The sequence below is a fragment of the Simochromis diagramma genome, unplaced genomic scaffold (assembly GCF_900408965.1).
Source record: "Simochromis diagramma unplaced genomic scaffold, fSimDia1.1 OVJJ01000297.1, whole genome shotgun sequence".
NCBI lineage: Eukaryota > Metazoa > Chordata > Actinopteri > Cichliformes > Cichlidae > Simochromis > Simochromis diagramma.
In genome coordinates, this window is record NW_024386796.1 from 807,491 (window position 1) to 830,343 (window position 22,853).

Genomic DNA, 22,853 nt, shown 5'->3' on the forward strand with positions numbered 1-22,853 from the left:
CTGAAGAAGGCATTGCCCCCAAGCGCGGCAAGGCAATCCGCTTGGTGAGGGAGTGGGTGCGCATCCTTAAGAGTTCGCGCATTCAACCACCTGAAGTCCGTACAAATCCGCAATCCACCATCCTTTTTCCAGACCATGACGAGGGGGGATGCATACCCGCTGATGGATTTGCGAATAATCCCTTTCTCCTCCATGTCAGTGAGTACCTGCCTTAGTTGTTGGTAATGAGCAGGGGGTACTCTTCTGTAAGGCATGCGGAATGGGCGTTCATCAGTCAGGTGGATCCGATGTACAAAGCGTTTAGCTTCGCCACAGTCAAGCGGGTGTCTAGAGAAGATGTCCTCATACTGCTCAATTAGCTCAACAAGCTCTCTCTTTGAATGTAAGCTGGCATGGCATGAGTCAATGTCAAGATCACCCAAACCTAGAGAGCACAACCTGTCATTCAAGACAGCCTCAGTAGCGGCTGGCCCACTGGCTGGTACCTGGGCCATACTCGCCATCTTGCAGGAGTCCTGCTGGAAATCAAGGTCCTCCACCGCAAGGCAAGATGAAACAACAGCAACCCTCGAGTTGCGTTTCAAGGTAAGTGGTTTTGAGGAGAGATTGGTCATCTTCAATGGCACCCACCGATCACCCCACATGGATGTGATCACCCGGCCAACAAGAACGTCTCTCGGCCCAGACCCAGAGGTGCAAGGTTCCACGATGATCGTGCTGCCTGGAGAGACTGGCACATTGCTGGGCAGCCTGCCCCATACCAGATGCTCACACTGTGGGTGTAGTGTCACAGCACGAGGCAGTTTCACAGTGCCAATTTTGTCAGGAACCTCCTCACCCCTCCATCTGGTGGTGCACGACATCATGTCCAAGAAGTGCTCATAGTCAAGAAGCGAGTGCTTGCTTCCCACAGACACAAGCTTCCAATAGTCATCAGAATGTTTCATAACTCGCATCAGGTACTTGAGGACATTGGAGCCAATGATGAGCTCATCACGCTGGCCCGACACTACCAAAACTGGTACAATGCATTTCACACCGTGGACAGTAAGTGTCAAGTCATAGACGCACTTTGGGTGGGTCTGCTTCCCACCACAGCCAACCAGCACAATACGTTCGGCCGACTGCGGTCCACTCACAAGAGCTCCAGCCTCTCTAAGTGACTTCTCGGCCTCTTCACTCATAGTGCAAGCCATGGACCCAGAATCCATCATGCCCCTCAAGTTAACCTTGTCGTTCACTGCAACTTGGGTGTAGAAACAATTCACTAAATGTAGGCACTACTGCTGGTCCCTGAACCACGACACGGTATCCCTCTGGCATTGTTGAACAGGTGTTGACATAAAGAAATTCAAGATCCGATTCATCATGATCGAGGGTATTAGGTTCATCCCCCACACTGCCCCTCTCCAAGTGTGGGTGATTCAGTTTTCCGAAGGCCAACTCTGCCTCGCGACAGCTCCAGCCTCCCGTCCCTCACGACGACTGTGACAGTCCTTTTTCCAATGACCAGGAGCAAAGCATGCAAGACAGAGATTCTCTCTCCTGCAGTGCATGTGAGTGAATGACCAGTGTTGCCACAGACCTGACAACTCTTCTTAAGGAAGGGCCCGCGGGTAAAACGCTGCGAAGGTGCAGATGCAGGGGCTGCAGTCTGCACATTCTGACATGCAATCACGCGATCCAAGAGGCTGATCAGAGCGCGCATGCCAGTCACATCAAAAGCTTGGGTGTTAGTCGAACCAAGCTCGCAACCAACTGACTGCTGACTAGACTGAGTGGTCACAGGGCATGTTGGTGACTGTTGGAACTGAGGAGTAGGCGTAGGCACCGGACAAGAAGACACTGATGTCCCAGAAGGACAGGTTGTCGAAACATCAGCTAGAACAGGAGTGAAGCAAGCTGCTGTGGGCGAAAGCTGAATAAGCGAGGTTTGAGACTGGTGCTGTAGGCTGAGACTGCAGGCCGACACTGGCCTGCACAGGCTGTGATGCCATTGCTTCTTGAGGCACAATAGAGCAGTTGTGGCTAACCTCTCTCCTCTGTGAGGTGTGGAAACTGCCCTGACTGCGTGCCCTGAGTTCACGCTGGAAGCTATCAATACGCTCTTGCACCTCAGTGGTTGTCCACTCCTCAGCTGCTTTGATGCTGAGCCTGTTCAAGAGGATGGGGTCAGGGCAATACTTGATGAACATCATCGAGACCTCACGCCCTGGATCCTCAACATTACGCCCCTGCCTACGCAAGCACTCGTCAGGCAACGTCAATAGCATTGTTTAGCCTTATCCAATATTCCATCACTCCCTCATGTTGTAATGGTTGGTGTTATAGAAGTCAGCCATAGGCATAGACGAGTAAGTCAATACACTAAAGTGCTGTTTCAGAATGTCAAATATCAATTCAGGAACCTGGACATGGTCAAGTGAGGGGTTTGTGACGTAGGGTAACCCTCACTACATCCTTAGCCTTCCCCATCAACCTAGCCAATATGTCACGTGATCGCTGATCTGTTGGTGTGTTGCGTTTTACAAAGTACATTTCCATCATTTCAACCCATTCATGAATGGAGAATTTATCACTGCCATCACCCCTGAAAACTGGTGGCTCTTTGACATCTGATTGCAAGACAAGTTTCACCCCAGACAAATTTAGCTCAGGGGGTCCCTGCTCAGCCTTAGAGGTTTCAGTAGGCATACTGGTCCCCTTATCACCCTGCAGCTGGGCTGCAATGGACTGACCAATCTGATTGGCCAAATCTGAGATGAGTGTACTCAACTCAGCATTGGCAGCTGTCTGCGGGGTCTGAATGTCACAGGGGGGGACCCTGGAGACGAGTGGAACAAAACTTGGGAGCAAATGACACACCAACTTTAGGTGTCTGAACCCCATCCCAAGAAACCACCCTCGCCCCAAACCAACATTAGAGGAAACCTCCCCCATCAAGAACGCCAGTTGCCTCTGAACCAGATGCTGACTCCATAATGATGAATAAAGCAACAATCACAAAAAAAAAACAAGATTCCAAATAGTGCAAACTGTACAAAAGCAAACACCAGTCTTCGTAACTAACACTTAATGTTATTCAGGATGAGAATTGAGCAGATTAAATGTCCAAGCTCATTCAAAAAGTCCCACACAAGTTAGGAAAAGCAACCAACTTGGAGCAAGGGCAATTGCGAAGAGCTCCCCACGGTGATCGAGATGACGTCGATGCTTGATGAATCCAAAGGGTCACGGCACCAATGTAACCCGTTCAAGTGTTACGCCTGTTGTTCTTTGCGTTGTGTTCTGGCGTGAAAGTAAGAGGCAGGAGACAGTACTGGGTCTTTGGCTGTTTACTGCACATCTGCAACACAGAAATATGTGTCTGATCTGTGTGTGTCACGCGACTGCCAGTACACCTCTCCTCCGGCCATGCTGAAAGGAGCTGTGCCTGCAGCTTCATTAATACTATAATAATATACGAAATCAAATACAACAAATTGTTTTTAAAACATTCACTTAAGCTCTCAAAAACCAAAAAGCACAAAATAATAATATGTCACTGAAAAAACATCAAAACAACTTATAAAACTAAACAAAATAATTCACAAAACAAAATTAACAGTCTAATAAATTCAATTCAATAACCAGGACCCAATATTCTAGTGCTTATAGTTCAAAACATTCTACTCCGAACACTCATATTAATAACCGCATCTAACAGGCAATACAACACTGTAATTATAAAACAATGAATGAAAGACTGCATCTCCAAAACATAAGAACATCTCCATACCTGCAACACAGAAATTGTGTCTGATCTGTGTGGTGTCACGCGACTGCCAGTACACCTCTCCTGACGAAGGTAAAAAGAGTGCATGCTGTTAAAAAAAAGACTGCACGCGACAGTACGCTCTCAAGCCGCTAGCGATCAGGCTAACGTAGCATGCTAGCATTTCAGCTGCGTTCTCGGCTAAAACTCATTATAAGTGTATATTAGCGAACTCCGCCCTCCACAAAACTTATCCCGAATGAGTCTCTTAATGACAAACAAAAACGCGGCGGTTGCGTCTGTATTCACATTGCAGCTTGGGATCCGAACAAACTTTAATTAGCTGAGAGCAACGTGGCAAGTGACTTACCTCCGGCATGCTGAAAGGAGCTGTGACCGGGCACACATGCACGCGCCTACGTCATCACGCAGCGCACACCCACACAGACTCAGATCACACAGGTAGGAGAGTGAGATGCCAAAATGACATATTAATTCCAAAAAAATGTGTTTTTGGGTGAAATTCACAAGTATTTAACCACATATGTTACATATAGAGAGAAACAGATCATATAGATATAACACCATATTTACATATTTGTAATTGATAAGATTAAATTTTAGTATCTCAACAAAAGGATTAATAACAATGCTTGTGTGTTGCCTTTGTTGCTTTAAAAACCCTGTTATAGCCTTATTAGCAATAAAATGGTCTTTAGGACTCTAATCTGTTTTTTTGCTCTGGGAGAAATGCAGTGAAAACACTTTTAACCCATAAAACAGGTGCAGAGCGGGGAGCATGCAGAAGATATTTCTTCATTTACAGCAATTTATGTAGTCAGGTTGTATGTCTACATGTGTCTCAGTAGTTCTTTAAGTGGTCTAATGGGACCCAGGTGCTAATCCTAAGTGAGAGAAGAAAAAAAAAAGCAAGACTAGGTTGATTTTATTTGCTCTGTGTGAGTATACCTATATAAACATGCATCACAATAGTGATTACAGGGTGCTGTGGCAAGGTGCCATTATTCCTCACCACAAACTAGAGAAGTAATTGGGGAAATATTGAACTAACTGGAATTATTAACTTGCCAAAAACAAATTAGCTTTGCTATAACACTTATAATCAATATTTCTATATTAAAGAGTTAATCACATTACACTTGGTAAGGCGAAAGCTAAAGCTCATTGGTGGTAAACACACAGAGAATTATGACTCAGCTCTGCAGTTTCTCCTCACAAAGCATTTACATTGCATCTTTTATGTTGCTTTTAATGATTCATTTCACTATTATGCGCTTTTAATGCCATTCCTCAGTCACACTGTTGTCATCCATACACTATATATAAAGACTGGGCATAGCTTCCAGGTCTGGAAACGGAAGCCAAATGTGGAAGTACCTTGGAATACAATAGCAAGCAGACAGGTGACTCAGAAGTCCTGATATAGTAGACTATAAGTCCACTTAGATTATGACTTCAGCTAATAATTTCCTAAGATGTTATTCTTTCAATCCTTGTTGCAAGATTTATTAAGGCAAAACCAGCTTTATTTTGTAAGTTCATAAACAGGCAGAATTAAGACCAAGGAGCTGGTGGTGGACTTCAGAAGGAGTCAGCACAGAGACTACAAGCCCACTATCATCAATGGAGCTCCAGTGGAGAGGGTGCTGTCCTTCAAGTATCTCGGTGTCCACATCTCCTCAGACCTGACATGGTCTTCCCACATTCAGGTCCAGACCAAAAAGGCTAGGCAGCGCCTGTACCACCTACGACAACTGAGGAAGTCCATCCTGGCAACAAACTGTTCCAACTTCTGCAATCTGGTAAAAGGTTCCACATCATCCGGGCAAGAACAGAGAGACTCAAGAGAGAGCTTCTATCCCCAAGCCATCTGGGCCCTATAACCCCCCCCCCAACACACACACACGCACACAACACACACACACACCCTCTCACATCATCCATAAGTGACTGAGACAGGACTCTCTTCCAGACACTCTAAAAACGAACCCGGCACAATGTACATTTCAAATTCCTTTAATTTTAAGTAAGTTCATATTGTCTGTTCTGTAAAATAGTCAGATTGTCTATTCTTATTTAATTCACTTAATGCACAGAAGTCACCTGCTTGCTGCATACATGCTACTACTGCACATTCACCTAATGTATATATTATATATAACGTTCTTTTGTCTCCTTTTTGCACAAGTCGTATAACTATGCATGTGACGAATAAAGAACCTTGAACCTAAAGTATATTTATTACATCTATTCTACATTTTTGTAATTGACAAGGTAATCATAATTTGTGTGAGTGTGATCAAGTGGTAAGTAGCAATTGACAATTTTCTGGTACTTTTATTTTTAAAGAGCTTTAGGGATCTCTGACTTTAAGTTATTAGAATTTTAGATTTGGTTCCACAGTGAAGAGCAGTGTAATAGAACCAACTGACCCAAAATCCCACCAACCAACCAACAGTTGTACAGGGACCGAATCACGCATAGCAACAGGCCAGATACCCCAAAACAGTCCCCACAGGGATGGGGTCAAAAGCCTTCTCAAAGTCCAAAAAACACATGTAGCCCTGGTTAGGCGACTTCAATGCACGCTCAAATATCTCTGAGGCAAAGCTGGACAGTTTTTTTCATGACCAAGTTAAAACGCACAATGTTGCTACTCCAAGGTATAATTAATGGGCAAACTCTCTCAGAATGGATGATGAAGTGTGACCCACTTGTAATTGGATGGGAGTTATTAGTGCCCCAATGATGTGATATCAAAAGAAATAGGGAGTCCACCTTTTTCATTTATCAGGGATCTGTGCTGGATGGAAAGTAATGGCGCTCACAGAGTTATAACCAGACTATTGAGGTAATAACTTCAGTACATAGCAACAGACCTTGAAATTATATAAACCTATCACTTATAAATGACTTTTTCTGTGCTTGGTCATCTGAGCAATCAATAATAGATAAGACAGTGACACATGCAGAAAAGACTCCATTATTTATTCAGCTAAATGTTCAGGATGGGAGTTTGTGGTCATCATGGAAGAATTACATCTACATATCTTTCAGCTCCAAAGAATCTTATTGCTGTACTATAACCGCAAAAAGAAGAAATATTGTCTTTGTACAGCGAACTAAGGTCAAAGTCAACCTGTGAACATAATGCAAATGCGTATAACAGATGTGTGTGGCATGCGGGGTATGTGCTTAAGACAATCCCTGAGTCACGTATAAGCTGAGAAGAAAGGCTTCTCCCTGAATAAAGCAAACATCTTCCCCCGCCAGTCCTCCACAGAATATGAGTTTCCAAAATGTAGAAGAGCAAATGTAGACTTTTGTTACCTTTCTGATATAAGCAATGAATACTGCAGCTTCTTTGCTAAGTTAGATAGATAAGTAGGTATGGTGAAAAGTTGACACTGTATCCAAAGTCTAAATATGGGCCCTATATTAAGGGCCTCTACTCATGATTCAGTGTAGTACCATCTCATTGTGAAAGTAAAACCATTATTAAAGTGTAAAGTGACTGAGAAGGTTTATTTTTCTCCTGTTAATGATTACAGTGTCAACACTCAAATTCCTTAGTCGGTCACATTTCTATCTCACCACTGACACCTACACTTTCGGTTTTTCCCATATATGCACGCTGCCAGTAGATGAGTTTCGCTTTAACCTTGAATCTTTCCCACTGCGCTTCCTCTATTTTCTCTCTCAGTACAAACAATCCCTCCCGATGAAGCAGCGCACAGAGTGGTGACCCACAAACGCTCTCCTGGGATGTCAAACATGGTCGCCCGCTGATGATTCAAACTGGTTGACACTGGGAGTATTTAGAGGGATGAGCCTACTGCCTGCATGTGCAACCCATTATTTTCTCTAAGTGTCATCTACCGGTGCTGCCTCCTCCTGTTTCACATCTTACAACTGTCTTTGAAAACACAAGCCTTTCAGGGGAAACAGCCTGTTTTGTTCAGTTTTAGTGTGACATTTTTATGAGTCTGCAATTCTCAGGGGAAGAAGCAGCCTCAGCTCAGTGTATTGTTCCAAAAAGTTTCTAATAGAGGTGGGTTTTCACGTAGCAGAAGAGGACTAAAGACTCACTCTGTCTCTTTCTCTCTATATAACCCATAAACTCTCCACCTTTTCTCTCCATATCACTTTCCTCTATGACCATCTCTGCTGGGTCTAATTTCCTTCTATTTCCCTCCAAACTGTCTCACTGTGGTGTGTTGTTACAATCACATACCACACACTCGCTGCTCCGCTGGGCTCTCTGCTCAATCTGACCCTAGTCGCCATCTGTAAATGGTTTCAAGTCAACCCAACGGTTTAAATCAAAGACAATGAAAAAACTGCAATTCTCTCAAAGAAATCTTTTAATTGATTTATTTGATGACAATCTACAAAACCTCAGACATGAAAAGCAGCAAATATCTTTGTCAGTACAGGACAGCTAAATTAAACAGATAATGGGTTTCATCAGTAATACTTTCTTCTTCCAGCTGGGCATTTTCTTTTTTCTCTCTCTTTTTTTTTAACATAAGCCAGGACCGAATGAGTGTGACTATTGTCTCTTTGGAAGCAGCTCAGTTATCAGTTTGCACTTGCGTGATCTATTTTAATGAGATATCGCTGCACATTATTATAATACTTAATGCTGCAATCTGCTTGTGAGCTAGCCCAGTCTGGCAAATACATACGCAGCTGCACTGTAAACAAACACATATGCCGTCATGCACTGTGTACACAGCCACACGCGAATAGCTATCGCTCATCACGGGCTGTTTCCATGGTTTCCCTCTTTAAAATAAAAATGAATCCCGCGATCCTGTGTTGACGCCTGAGACAGAGTTTATTTGCTTCTTTCCATGGATGCCCTAATTTTTGTTTAACAGTTAAAGATGCAAAGAGGACATGTACAACTGAAATGACTGATCAAACTGGGTGCCACATGTTCCTCACCATAAATGTGAAACATTTAACCTTCACCAATATTCTCCAGAAACATTCACAGCTAGCAGCTGGCAGTGGCCAGTGAATACGAGGAACCCTGTGGTCATCAGAAGTTTTTTTTCATTTTACACTAAATAATTGTCAACAAAATGCACTGAGAGTCCCTATCTACAGAAACCAGAGACTAGGCTATCACTTTTTCTTCTAAGGACGTTACTGTTGCAGAGGGCTTTTACCCCCACAATATTATTTAATTACTTAGTAGCAAAAGCCAATAATTACCACTGTGTTACTTCTTATCATTAGTTTTTCCGTTACACTGAAAACATATTTCAGTCCCCTTCGCGTTGCAAGCAGTCTGTAAATTCAGGCTACATCTAAAGCATATAGCGTACTCATTTTCTTGTTGCCCCAATCACATCCCATGATAATTAAAAGGAGGGAAATGAATTCGCTACAGCTCATTGTTTTGATCTGTATTAATCAACGAGTAAACTCTCTAAATAAATTATGCTTTCTGAGTTTCCTGGCAAGTATTTCCTCTGGCGCCCTGCTGTACACATTTGTCAACTGAGCCAAACATGTTCAGAGACCAAAGTCACTTTTCTGAAAGCAAGCGGACTGAAAAAAAGGCCAATGGCAAACGGTCGTACTTAATCAACTGTCCTCCCAGAAAAATTGCATTATGTCATAATGTTTAGTAGTCATTATGACACAAAATATCCTAAGTAGCATTTATCCAAAGAAGAATTATAAAAGAGACATGATGAAAACAGCTGAACCTCAGCAGCAAACAAGGTTAATTTTCAGTTGAGTCACTTCAGTATCCCGTTATCTTCAAAACAACCATCTAGGAAACAACATAATGGATTGTTCAGGTTGCCAGACTGTTTGGTATGTGTCATCCAGGACACTGACGTCTGGAAATTTAGGGATTTTAGCTACCACTTAATTCCGGTGCTTTATCAAAACATTTTCCTGCCTTAAGAAGGTTGAAACTGCAAAAAACAGCTTCATGACTTTCTTTTCTGAGAATAAATACTGCATATAATCAGGTAGTTTTATTACTGGTAATAGGTAATTTTTTTTTTTTTTACTGAATTTCCTGGAGGAACCCACCCGAAGGATTAATAAAGTTTTATCTAATCTTATCTAATCTGAAAATCTGATGCCAGAACTTCACCTGATTTTTTTGGATGAATCTATTAATACAAATACTCTAAAATATATTTTAAAGAGTCCTGCTCTGCATGTCTAAAATACTTTCTATGACCCACAGCTGGATTTATATCGTCTAAAATTACTCACATGGCCAGTCAAATACATTATTTATGGGTTACGTAACTTCCTGTAATATGTCTCTGCATTGGCAGGACTTTAATTGTGATTTATTCAGCACCTGTCCTTCGTTCAGTTCATGACAGCTTTGCTTAAAAAGGTGTCTGCAGGTAAAAGTGACTCATAAATGAATAAATTTAAATAATTTCAAGACTTTTTTTAATCAATAGTCGTCTGGATATAACAGAGCTTTTCTGCTCTGATACATGTCTCAGTCTATAATAAATTTAATTGTCATATGCATCTCAAAATGTGTGGGTTCAGTCTCCAGTTATAAATCTGTTTTTAACACTGGCATAAAACCTTCTTCTTTTTTCCCCTTTAAATGAAATGGTGCTAAGCTTTGTGTGAAAGTGTGGGCTGTATGTTTGCATGCCTGGGATTCTGCTTCAGGTAACATGACTAAGAATATCCTCTAGTGGTGAAAAGAGGTTGTGTAAGGACGGTGGATGCTCAAGAGTCAGTGTGGTGTGCTCAGCATCCACTTGTACATACAGTAAAGTGGCCACAGGCTCTGAAGGAACATCCCTGAGGTTAGACATCCATTATCATGATGATTATAAAAGAGACACACAATAGGGCTTCTAGTTTTTTATAAATCTCTCACAAGTCTGAAAGAAACACTTGAGAAGCAACCCATATGAATCTGAAATATAGCTGCAGACAGCGATGAAACCTACTGTATTTAATCATTAGTGATTATTAAACGCTGGCTCTTTCTCCCATAGTGTGTGTTTTGGTCCTGCCTCTCTCTGCTGCTCTGTTGCCCTCACCCCCAACCATTCACACGGATGCCTGCCCCTCCCTGAGCCTGGCTCTGCTGAAGGTTTCTTCTTGTTAAAAGGATTGTTTTTTAGATCTCACTGTCTCCAGCTGCTTGCACATAGGGTGTCTTGTGATTGTTGGGCTTTGTTTCTAACATTGTAGAGTCTTTACCTTATGATACAAAGCACCTTGAGGCTACTGTTATTGCGAACTGGCATAACACAAATAAAATTGAATGAACTGAATCAGATGGTCGAGCACTTCAGAAGGGCAACATTAGTTTAGCAATTCTGAACATGTTTCTTTTTTTTAAACTCTCAGCTTCCAATACTGATAGAAAAAGCATGCTTCTTCTTATTGAAACACCCACACCCCCTAGAATGATTGATGCAATTTTGTGCAAACAACCTTAGAAAAGAATGATAAATTCTTACACAAAGTCTAATGGAAACAAGCAGTTGCTGAGATATGTCTTCATACCTTCAAATTCACTTTGTTGTGTTTGTTTAAATCCTAAGGAAGGACACTAAAGGTGCTATAATGCTTTCTTTCTTATCTTCTTTAACATTGAATGCACTAGACTGCACATTTAGAAAGAAAAGGAGGTGTTCCACAGCATTTCATTTTACATTTGTTGCCGGGGAGGGTCTATTCCTTTTTTTTATTGCACTTCCAACCCTGTTAGTGAGATTTTGTTCTCACTGGATAGTCTACATTTATGCAACCCCTGAAACAACTACAATGCATGAGGCTAAATGTTATAGAATTAAGATTTGTTTTTAATAGTCCATGATTGGAATATTTTACTTTCATGAGGGCAGAACATCTGCTGCTGCACAAGAGCCCAGAGGTTATCATTGCTGCCCGGGTCTAAAATCTTTTATCCTGTGGTTCCACAGACTGAAGAGGCAGAAGAGGAAGGAAATAGTACAAGAAAGAGTAAGAAAAGTGTGCTCATGTGTGCCAATCTGATAATATAACATTACAACAAGAGAAAATAATTAAAACTCACAACAGTAAACGGCTTACAAATCATCTCAGCAGAGGTAAGAACAGTCTAACAATATAATATATATTAAATATTAAAATAACTGCCATATTTTGTGACACAGTTTTCACTTTGTGTCTGAGATAAAGTGGTGTTTTAAGGGCCAGACTGTGTTCTACCACCTCACCGAATCCACGCAGAGATCATCTTCCCCATTTTTTCGAGTAACCAGATTGACCAATAGGGGGAGCAATAACACTTGTTTACTTACAAACTACTTTAGAACTAATGTATTTTATTCAATAATAATTTTGTGGTGCTTGGGGCCCCACAGTGGTGTGTGTGTTACCTGAGTCTCCAGATTTTTTGAGCAAACAAACACCAAATTGCCCCAAAACTAAACTTATAAACATTCAAAACAGGCCAGTGGATGCAAAAATAGGACTCTGACTCAGCTCTATCAGGAGGTGAGAAGAGTTTATTACAGTTTTGCAGTTCAATGCTAATGAAGCTGATGTTGACTGGAGATTGTGGCTGGCAGTGGCAGGCAGGCTGAAGTTGGCTGAGAGTGGGGCTGATTGAGTGGTGCAGAGTTGGACGGGAGAGTATAGAAACACGGTCCAGGAACACAACACAAAGGAGAACCAGATAACAACACAGGTCTACAAAACTCATCAAAGACAAGAGAAGAGTTGGCCATGACACAACAGAGTGATGAGGAGCAGATGAGAAGACAGGGTGCATGTGCCTCAGAGCTTGATTGGTGGATGGGCATCAGGTGTGCAGGTTGATTGCACATCAGTAAATGATTAGAGCGCCAATGCCATACACACAAAAACAACAGAGAAAACAGGGACCAGAAAAATACACAGGAAGGGGAAAGACATACAAGAAATAGAGGGATTAATGGAGAGATAAAGCAGTGACCGTGACATTCTGAGAAGTACAGTTACACTATTTTGCATATTTTATGTTACTTTGGTTCAGGTTCTTTTTAAAGGAAAGAGGTTTCAGGCTTTGTACTTTGCAGTCTGCACTCCTGCAAACCCCTGGGAAATGGGACAGGAGGACACAGAGGAAATTTATAGCCAGCACTCAAAGGGTGGAGGTTTCATTGCAATATCACTGATGAAAGGTTTGATAATCCTCTTTGGGAGGTTTTGCTTTTACTGGGGGAGTTCATCATGCAGGAGTGGTACCTTTATTTCCCTTTGGAATGCCACTTGTGGATTTCTAGAGTTCATCAAAAGGGAGGAGATAATTTACAGGTGTCATTAGTCCGGCTGGGCAGAAGAAAAGTGCATCAAACAGTAAATGAATAGTTTTAAATCTGAAAGGATGAAGAGTAATGTTGCATTTCAGAGTGGAGGAAGAAGTTGATGGAAAGAATAGAGGCTTGATACTCATATTGAACTGACTCAGGTCTGACTGCGCTGTCAGGATTTAACCTTTAAGCCTAAAAACACTTAACTACTGTAACAGTTTAGAGTTTTTGCTGAGAGAGCTGTAGAAAGCACTTCTCATACTAACATAACTGATTAACTCGGTGAAAAAGAAGCCAAACATCACAAAAATGATAATGGAAACATTTCTAGTAGACTTTATCAACTCGATTCTGTTGTCTGTTCTCATTCTTGTCATTTTTTTCTTGTTTTTTCTTCATGCTCTGTGTATACATTACTAAAAACAGAAAACCTTTTGCTTTGAATTCTCATTCCCATGTGCCAAAAGTATCTTCCTGTTTCAGTGAACAGAGGCTATGAATTGCTTTTTAAACTGTTAAATTTCAGGTCTGTTGAACAAGCAAATCATACATGATGCTATAAAAAGATGTCTGAAGCACAGCCAGTATAATGGAGAACAAAGGTATATGTGATCTTCTCCGTGTGCAGAGTGTGATCAAATTGCTGCGCCATTTCCACACTGACTCATAGACCGGGGCCTCAAGGTTGCAATTCCAATATGAAATCAACTCGCTACACCCGCTAGCTGTGATAGACAGCAGCCATCTGTAAACACAATCCCCGAGCAGATCTGTGGGTGTGCCAGTCTAGGCCACAGGGGTCAGCTCTGGGTAAATTCAATGACAAGAAGACAACTATCCATTAGGACTCCTCCACCTTCTCCATCAAAAAGCAATACTTTCTCACAAGATGAGAACATAAGAGGCGCCATAATTGAAGCCTCGGGCTGCAGTCCCCTCTGCCACCAGATAAACTGCACATAATGTATGACTGTGTCTCAGTAAACCACCCGATCATATACGCACTGTTGTTTTTCACTCTATTCATTTGAAGTAAATACTTTAGCGAAGTTAACTACGTAAAGCACTTGCTTTAGTTTGTACTGCAAACATGACCGGGATGCTGGGCAAAATGTTCTTTTATCATGTTAATTATTGATGTTTTTTATTATTAATTTTAATCTTTTTGTTTCTTTTTATAAAATCCTATTCATATTACTGTACATTTTATCCTCTGTTTTGCAAAAATAGTCTATATTTTCTGAAGCTGTCTTCTACCTGCAAATTAGAGGTGAGACAACATATAATAGCTTTGATTGTGTGGCTCATTGTCCATCAAGATGGTGAAAAAACTTGATTTTGGAAGAAAGAAAGAATTGTAAGATAAAGAGTTTTTAGAACATGAGGCTTTTGCAGTAAATGGCCTGTATTTGTATAGCGCTTTATTTGTCCAAGGACCCCAAAGCGCTTTACACATTGTGAGATTATTCTGTTATCATATGTTATCTTATATCTGTAGTTAAAGTAGTTGAATTATGTTAACTGCTGTAGGTCATATAATTTCCTTTAGTTTAGATGGTGTGCTGTGTATGTAGTTTAGTTCTCATTATACTTTTGGGTTAAAAGAACATATTCATTTTGTAGTTCATTAGATAAAGTGTGCATCACTCTGTATCCTTGATCTGCTGTGAATGTCTCACACTGTGTTCTTGACATGTTTTACTGCTGAATCATGAAAGAAAGGTTGTATGCAGGAGACTGTGTCTAAGACAGGGGAGACAGACCACATTCCATATCCATACCCCCATCTTTACAGAGAGCAGAAAGACAGGGAGCCGAGGTCATAACTTAGGCGCCGTAACAGAGAAAGAATGTGAATGTTTAGGCTTTTACGACTAGGTGGGGGCCACTAGAGGCTATAAGAAGCTGAGTAACCCGTCACCATTTGGAGACATGCTGTGACCCTCTGCAAGCATCTCTCCCGTCCGGACGTTCTTATGCTCTTAAGTGTTGAATTGTATGGAAATAAATGATTGTTGATTGAGCATTTATACACCGAGTATTGTCCTTCCTTCAGCCCAAAGATTAAAAGAATTGGGAGATTTTAACAACATCCAGTCATCCACCCATTCACACACACTGGTGCTGGCAAGCTACATTGCAGCCACAGCCACCCTGGGGCGCACTGACAGAGGCGAGGCTGCCGGACACTAGCAGCCTCTGACCACCACCAGTAGGCAACGGGTGAAGTGTCTTGCCCAAGGACACAACGATCCATCATGCCTCAATGATTACCGCCCAGTAGCACTCACCCCCATCATCACTAAGTGCTTAGAGCAGCTGGTCCTAGCACACTTCAAATCCTGTCTCCCCCCCACCCTGGACCCCCACCAATTCGCATACCGCCAGAACAGGAGCACAGAGGATGCAGGTCTCCATTGCACTGCACTCTGTCCTCTCACACCTGGACAACAACAACACCTACGCCAGAATGCTGTTTATAAGACTTCAGTTCAGCATTCAATACAGTCCACCCCTCACAACTCATCAGGAAACTGACAGACCTGGGCATCAGTTCCCTCATCTGCAAATGGTTACTGGACTTCCTGACCAACCGCCCCAAACATGTCCGGCTGGATAACCGCTGCTCATCTACAATCACGATGAACACCGGTGTACCACAAGGCTGTGTGATGAGCCCTTTCCTCTACTCCCTTTTCACCCACGACTGCAGACCTGCTGATGGTTCCAACACCATCATTAAGTTTGCAGATGACACCACGGTGATTGGCCTCATCAGTGACAACGATGAGGCCGCCTACAGGGAGGAGGTGGATCGTCTGGCTGAGTGGTGCGACAGAAACAACCTGCTGCTTAACACCGAGAAGACCAAGGAGCTCATCGTGGACTACAGGAGGAATGCTGACCCACATCCAGCCCCATCCACATTAAGGGGACGGCTGTGGAGCGTGTGAGCAGCTTCAAGTTCCTGGGAGTCCACATCTCCGAGGATCTCACCTGGACGACCAACTGCTCCAAGCTGGTCAAGAAGGCTCACCAGCGCCTCTTCTTCTTGAGGACTCTGAGGAAGAACCACCTGTCCCTCAGACATCCTGGTGAACTTCTATCGTTGCACCATCGAGAGCATCCTGACCAACTGTATAACAGTCTGGTACGGGAACTGCTCTGCCTCGGACCGGAAGGCGTTGCAGAGGGTCGTGAAAACTGCCCAGCGCATCGCCGGAGCACCACTTCCTGCCATAAAGGACATCTACAGGAAGCGGTGTCTGAAAAGGCTGGGAAAATCATCAAAGACCCCAGTCACCCATCACATGGACTCTTCACCCTCCTGCCCTCTGGGAGGCGCCACAGGAGCCTCCGGACTAAGACCACCAGGTACCAGAACAGCTTCTTCCCCACAGCTGTCAGACTCCTGAACTCTGCCTCCTGACATCTGACCCACGTTAAACTCATGGACTGAACATACACACACCCACAATGGACAACTGTACCCTCAAACACACAACAATAACATGGACTGAACCACCACTCACAACCAACTAGCACTTTATATAGCCTCTGTAGAAACTATCTACACCCTCACTTATCTTAACTGCACTACTGTATAGTTCTGTGTAAATAATCATTCTGTACATACGATAATCTTTAATCCTACAACTGTTTACAACTTGCATAGTTCCCATTTCTGTATAGCTGTATATCTCAGATTCTGTAAAGTTATTATTTCATATTCTGTTATAGTTTTTTCATATTTATATCCTGTTCATAGCCTGTACATAGCTTGTACTCACTACAGCCTGTACATACTTATAGTTATAGAATATTCACAACATACTTCATACCGTGTACATTATAACATACCATAATAGACCCATTTCTGTAATATACTCACATATCTATATTATTGCTAATATATATTGTAATATATCTATATCACTAAAGCACTTCTGGATGGATGCAAACTGCATTTCGTTGCCCTGTACCTGTGCATGTGCAATGACAATAAAGTTGAATTCTATTCTATTCTATTCTATCGAGACTGTCCGAGCCAGGGCTCAAACCGGCAACCTTCCGATTACAAGACGAACTCCCAACTCTTGAGCCACGATCACCCCATTTATTGGTAATGACTGTGCAGGACAATAGGCAAGGCAAATGACACAGCAAATAGTCTGAGGCAGCCTCAAACTGAGTATCAAACTGAGACTCAAACCCAGGGCATGCAATATGGACTGTAGCCTTCAGCACATGGGCCACTGCCTCAACCAGGCGACCTCTGTGACTTGCATGTTTTTATTTCTTATTGTGGTTTAACTTTTTGTGTCTTAAAGGTTTTGAATGGCTTCGTTTTTATTTGTTTTGAACGTCTTATTTGTTGTGCAAACTCCTAACTGTTTTTTGTTTTATGAATTCTGCCAGATTATTTTTCCCTAGCCCAAGACTGGCTAATTGACATAATTGAGTCACCTGACAGATGGCCACAAGGGCTAAGCCGCAGCTGGAGATAGGTTGCACATCCCTATGACTAATTTGCTGTTTCTCCTTTAGTGTAACATCTAGTGGCAGGTGGCAGGAGACTGGTAGCAGCTGTACATGACCAGGTCCTGCAAAACGTAGCTGCCACTGATTAATCATTACTTTATTTTACACACAAATAGTGATCAGTAATGTGCAGGGCATCAAATCTCATTTTGACTTTTTTCATCCTAGATGCCACCTAGAATTGCATCCTGATCAGGAAATGTTCCCTGATCTAAAGTTTATTCTAAATCCAGTAGGAACAAAAGTAATAGCTGTGATATGTCTGTCTAATATGGACAGAGAGACATAATATGCATGCATCAGGTGAAGAAAAACTGCAAAACTGTCCCTTATGAGCTGTATAAAATGGTAAAAAAATAGGCTTTTTACCAATAGGTAAAATAGGATCAGTGGAGTTGAGTTACATAGACCAACATGAATCTGTTCAATTTCTAATTCAATTTAAAAAAGGAAACATTAATAATGAGCAGAAACCTGTAATTGTTCAAGACAATCACGGTTTTCCCACCCATATATATGTTCTAATTATGTTTTACTGTTTTAAAATTAATTTGGTCAAGTTGCACTTTTGTACTTTAATATGCTCTGACAGGGGAGGTATGTATTACTTGGAATAGCGTGTCCACAAACCCAATTACACTGACTGAGAGAGAAAAAACACTATATATCCCATAAATAGATGATAAATGCACGCCTATCATTAGCTAAAATTACATTAATACTGCATATAAACCACTGGTAGGAATTGTTTTGAACGGAACAGAGAGTCTGTGTGTTGTTTCCAGACGGTCGAAGGAAGCTTCGTCCGACCTTGTTTTGCATTCGTGTGGAAGCAGCAAGAATCGTGTTATCTGTTAACCATGTTAACTTGATTGTTGCACCATTGTAAGGTTTTGAAGAGTCACGCTTTACAAATAACAGGATACAACTGTTAGCTTCAACGAGAATAGTAAAAGCCTTCCAAAAATGCAGTTATGAGGCTAATGGACTGAAAGCCCCGCTAACGTTAGTCTAGCTGCTTTTATCTCTGCTTTGTTATAATGTCAGCAGCGCTTTTAATGCCCCTGCAATGCAGCCGCCATGGTAAACTTATTTACAAAGTGTTTACGCAGACACAAGGACACAGATACCTCTCAAATGTCTGCCCATCTGCTGAGCACATCAGGAAGTTTATTATAGAAAACACGGAGATAACAGGAGAGCAGAGCCTGACTCCTGAGATCAGGGCTGAGGTTATTCACCCCCCGATGCAGATTCTGGCGAGAGAGACCGGAGTTATGGCCCTTTGATGACCCCTACTGGGCTATATACTGGCCAGGGGGACAGGCACTGTCGAGGTAAGATGACAACCATGGCTAACCGTCACTTTATTAGGTACACGTCTTAAACTGCTCGTTACACAGATATCTATAATGCATTCACATGGCTGCAACTCAGAGCATTTAGGCATGTGACGTGGTCAAGACGACCTGCTGAAGTTCAAACCAAGCTTCATGGGCCTTCCGCATACCTCTACAGTTGTTACCTGACATGTTTTATATCTAATGTTTTCCTCTACGTTGGTGTCAGCTTTAACCTTACAGTTTCTGTGCCATCGCCAGCACAGAAACACCATCCTACCATAACCGCCATCCATTCCTAAGGCAGGTTCTCTCTAATTGTGATCTGTATTAGTGTTAGTGTGTACCACTCTACCTTCAACGCCCAACCCTTCACACCATGGCGTTAAATACTTGCAATTTTCTAATAACGAGTGTACCAACTCTATTATAACCATACATTGAAATTCATGTTAAAAAGAAACTTTATTAAAAATTTTATTTCTAACAGAACAGAATAAACTTTCTGGCATATGCAGAAGAGCATTGCTGAACACTCAGCGGCAGAAGACCACACCAGGTGGCACTCCTGTCAGATGAGTATTGTTACTGTCCGTCCTTTATACCCACCATGTCACAAATCATCTCAAACTGGCTTCTTGAACATTCAGTGCACTCAAATGGCCTGCACAGTCACAGCGTTAATCCAGTGGAGTATCTTTGGGATGTGACACGTCCGAATTCTAAATATGAGGATAAGAACAAACCAACACTGGCCCAGAAGAGTGCAGTCAAACAATGATTTTATTGAACACACGCGTGGGAAGATGTACACTGCAACACAGCATAGATCTTCACCCAAAAATACACTTCAGAATGCTTTTAAGACATCAGGGTTCCGCCCCGACATGCATCAGTTACAGTAAATGGTCAGTTTAAAAAGATAAAAACAGACAAAGAAGTTCCTCTTTCTATCACATTCTTCCATACATGGCAATTTGTTTCACCCTCCAGATGGTCCTTGAGGGTTTGCAACCTTCTCGACTCTTCTTCTGTCACCTGTTACTAGGCAAACTCAAATGCAGTTAGAAGCAAAATGAATTCCAGGCCTTTGGCCTGGCCTTTCTTTAAAATCATTTATGTTTGTAAGCATGTATGCTTGTTAACCTTCTGTTGCTCCAAGTCACTTACACCATGGATCGTCGGGACATCGCGCCAAACGAAGCTTAAGACCTTTAAATAGACTGAGCATCAACTCTTTCATGAGCACAACCTGCAATGTGTGTATAAAATGATTATAGCCGCACCTTTAATATAAGTTTTAATCTAATGCCAGTAGCTCTTAATGAACGTTTTAATGCAATGATAATGATGAAAGCTATGTGTAGCAGTAAAATATTCTTTATTCCCACACACGTCATGTGTTTGCAGCTGACAAATCTACAGCAACTTTATGATACTGTCATCACAATAGACTACAAAGAAGGTGCACCTAATAAAGCGCTAGCTAGTGTAGTTTTTGATGTCCAGCAATTTCTGATAACAAATCGTTTGTTTTTCTTTAATGACTTCCTATTAAAGGTATATCTTAGATAACCCTGAGGTGTGCCGGAATCAGACAGTCCTGGATCTGGGGAGCGGCTGTGGAGCCTCAGCCATTGCTGCAACACTGCGTGGTGCTGCTCACGTAGTAGCTAATGACGTTGACACTGGTACGCATTTGTGTGTATTTATTTATGTGTTCACATAATCTGTTATTGTTGCTGAATGTTTCTGAACTGTTAAATAAAAAAGCAGGAATTATGAGAAAGTAGGTTTGTTGTTAAAATGGTTCACATGTGTATTATTTACGCTTTGCAAGGACATACACTTTATCCCTCTGTTAAGAGATGTACTCTAAAACTTCTTCAGTAGAGAATCAGAGAAGAGAAACACGCAGAATTTCTTGCTAGCAAGGGCAGCCTCCAGAACTGAGACTCGCACTGAGAAACTGCCCCGGTCTTTATTTATACTTCAGTGGGTGCTTGTGTGTGTGTGTGTGACCCCATAAACGACTTCCCTAAACCTGCTGGACTTCCAGTCCAGCAGTTCATCTAAACAAAAAGACTTAGACTAGAACAGATATAGCTACGTTAATCCTACCGTAAAACAATAAGACGAGGTACGACCTCTCCCATGCTCCTAGGATGTGGGGGTGAAGGCCAGAACACCCTGGAATGTTACAGACCTCCTAGGATGAGACATTCTTTCAATATGCCACCAACTATATACTTCTAAACACAAATGATTACATGCAGTATTCTACCATATGCAAACTTATATCATTAAAAGACTATACTGACTACTAAGTACAATTTTCCATTGACACCCTCTAGACATCCACATGTATGACCAATTTCAAAAGTCATTCTGACTCTAGATTATTTTAAATTATGATTTATGTCCAGTTTTGCATTTTTGCTGTAGCTTTTTGCATATCTGAAAGAAATTAATACTTTTTCCTGTGTGTTGTCTAGAATTATTGGTGGTGATACATTTGCACTACTACTGGCATTTAAAGTAAAAAAAAAAAGGCTAATAGATGATGCCAAACAGGAGGATAACATTAACAAAATAGTTATTTTTAAATACTATTGAAGCTGTTATAGTATTTTACCATATCTTGCAGTAGAAGCCTTAAATCTACTGGTTTGTGTTACAGTTGCAGCTGTTGCGACCCAAATGAACTTGAGCTGAACGGGCTGGAACCACCTGTTTGTCTGACGACAAACATGATTGGTTCAGAACCCGACGCCTTCAGCCTGATCCTCTTAGGTGACATGTTCTACGATGAGGCCCTCACCACTCACCTTCACAGCTGGTTGGACAGCTGTGTCAGAGTCCATGGCACTAAAGTACTTATCGGAGATCCCGGCAGAGCCCAATTTGAGAGTCACAGCATCCGACAGCTGTTGCATCAGCTTGCCCAGTTTGAGCTGCCTGAGTCTGTTAGAGAGGAGAACTATGGTCTAACTTTCAGCACTGTTTGGTGCTACCGTCCTGAACTGTAACAAATAAATCGTAGCATCTGTGATGTATTAATCTCTGTAATTATTGTATCAAAAATACTCCCCTGAATTGAAATGTGAAGATGTTTTGTGACTTCTACGCAGTTACTGTTTACTCTGGGTCATGAAAAGTCTTCATTGAAAAGAAGAAACAGAAGTGGAAGGGAATACAAGCTTAAAGTTATTCATAATTTTAGTGTATTGTTAACTTGATCACAATTTTTAAATGCATGTAAGTTACACACTGCATATTAGTGCTATTCACAAACATTTGCAGAGAACTCTCATGAATATATTGGTAAATCAGCAAGAAACACTGAGAAATATGATTCTTGAAATATTGACCTGTATAAAGTATTATGGCCATCACACTATCTTTTTCAACTGTTTAATAACTCATGTCTTAAATGTATTTCACATCGTTCACTTTTGAGTCACAAAATTTAGAAACATTTTGGGCCATTCATACAACCTGGAAAGTTTGGCTTAAAATTATTGACCAATTTAAACACTGGGTGGTGAACAGAAGATGGCAAAAGACAAAAAACAAAAACAAAGGGAAAAAAAAAACAACTTGGTACCAAACTCTTGAACCTTAATGTCACAGAGTACATAGTGTGCATTATTATTACTATTATTATGTAGGCATTAGTAAATACTAACTTAATAAAGTTGCCACGCTTAATTTCATAAGAAGCATGAAGATACAGTGATCTTTATCCAGAAGTGGGAATTATGTTTGTGGCTAAACCATTATACACAAAAACATCAAAAATCTTAGCGTGTGAGGCTGTGCCAGTAAAGGGTCGTAGATTTGACATCTCTGAATGAAATTCAAAATGTTTTTTATAACTATGGTTAATGTATAGTTTGA

The 22,853-nt window shown here is 41.6% G+C and overlaps 1 pseudogene; it reads left to right on the plus strand.

Annotated features, from left to right (window-relative positions):
* The first annotated feature begins 18,604 nt into the window (after window positions 1–18,604).
* On the plus strand, window positions 18,605–22,013 carry LOC120729320 (annotated as a pseudogene).
* Window positions 22,014–22,853: the final 840 nt, after the last annotated feature.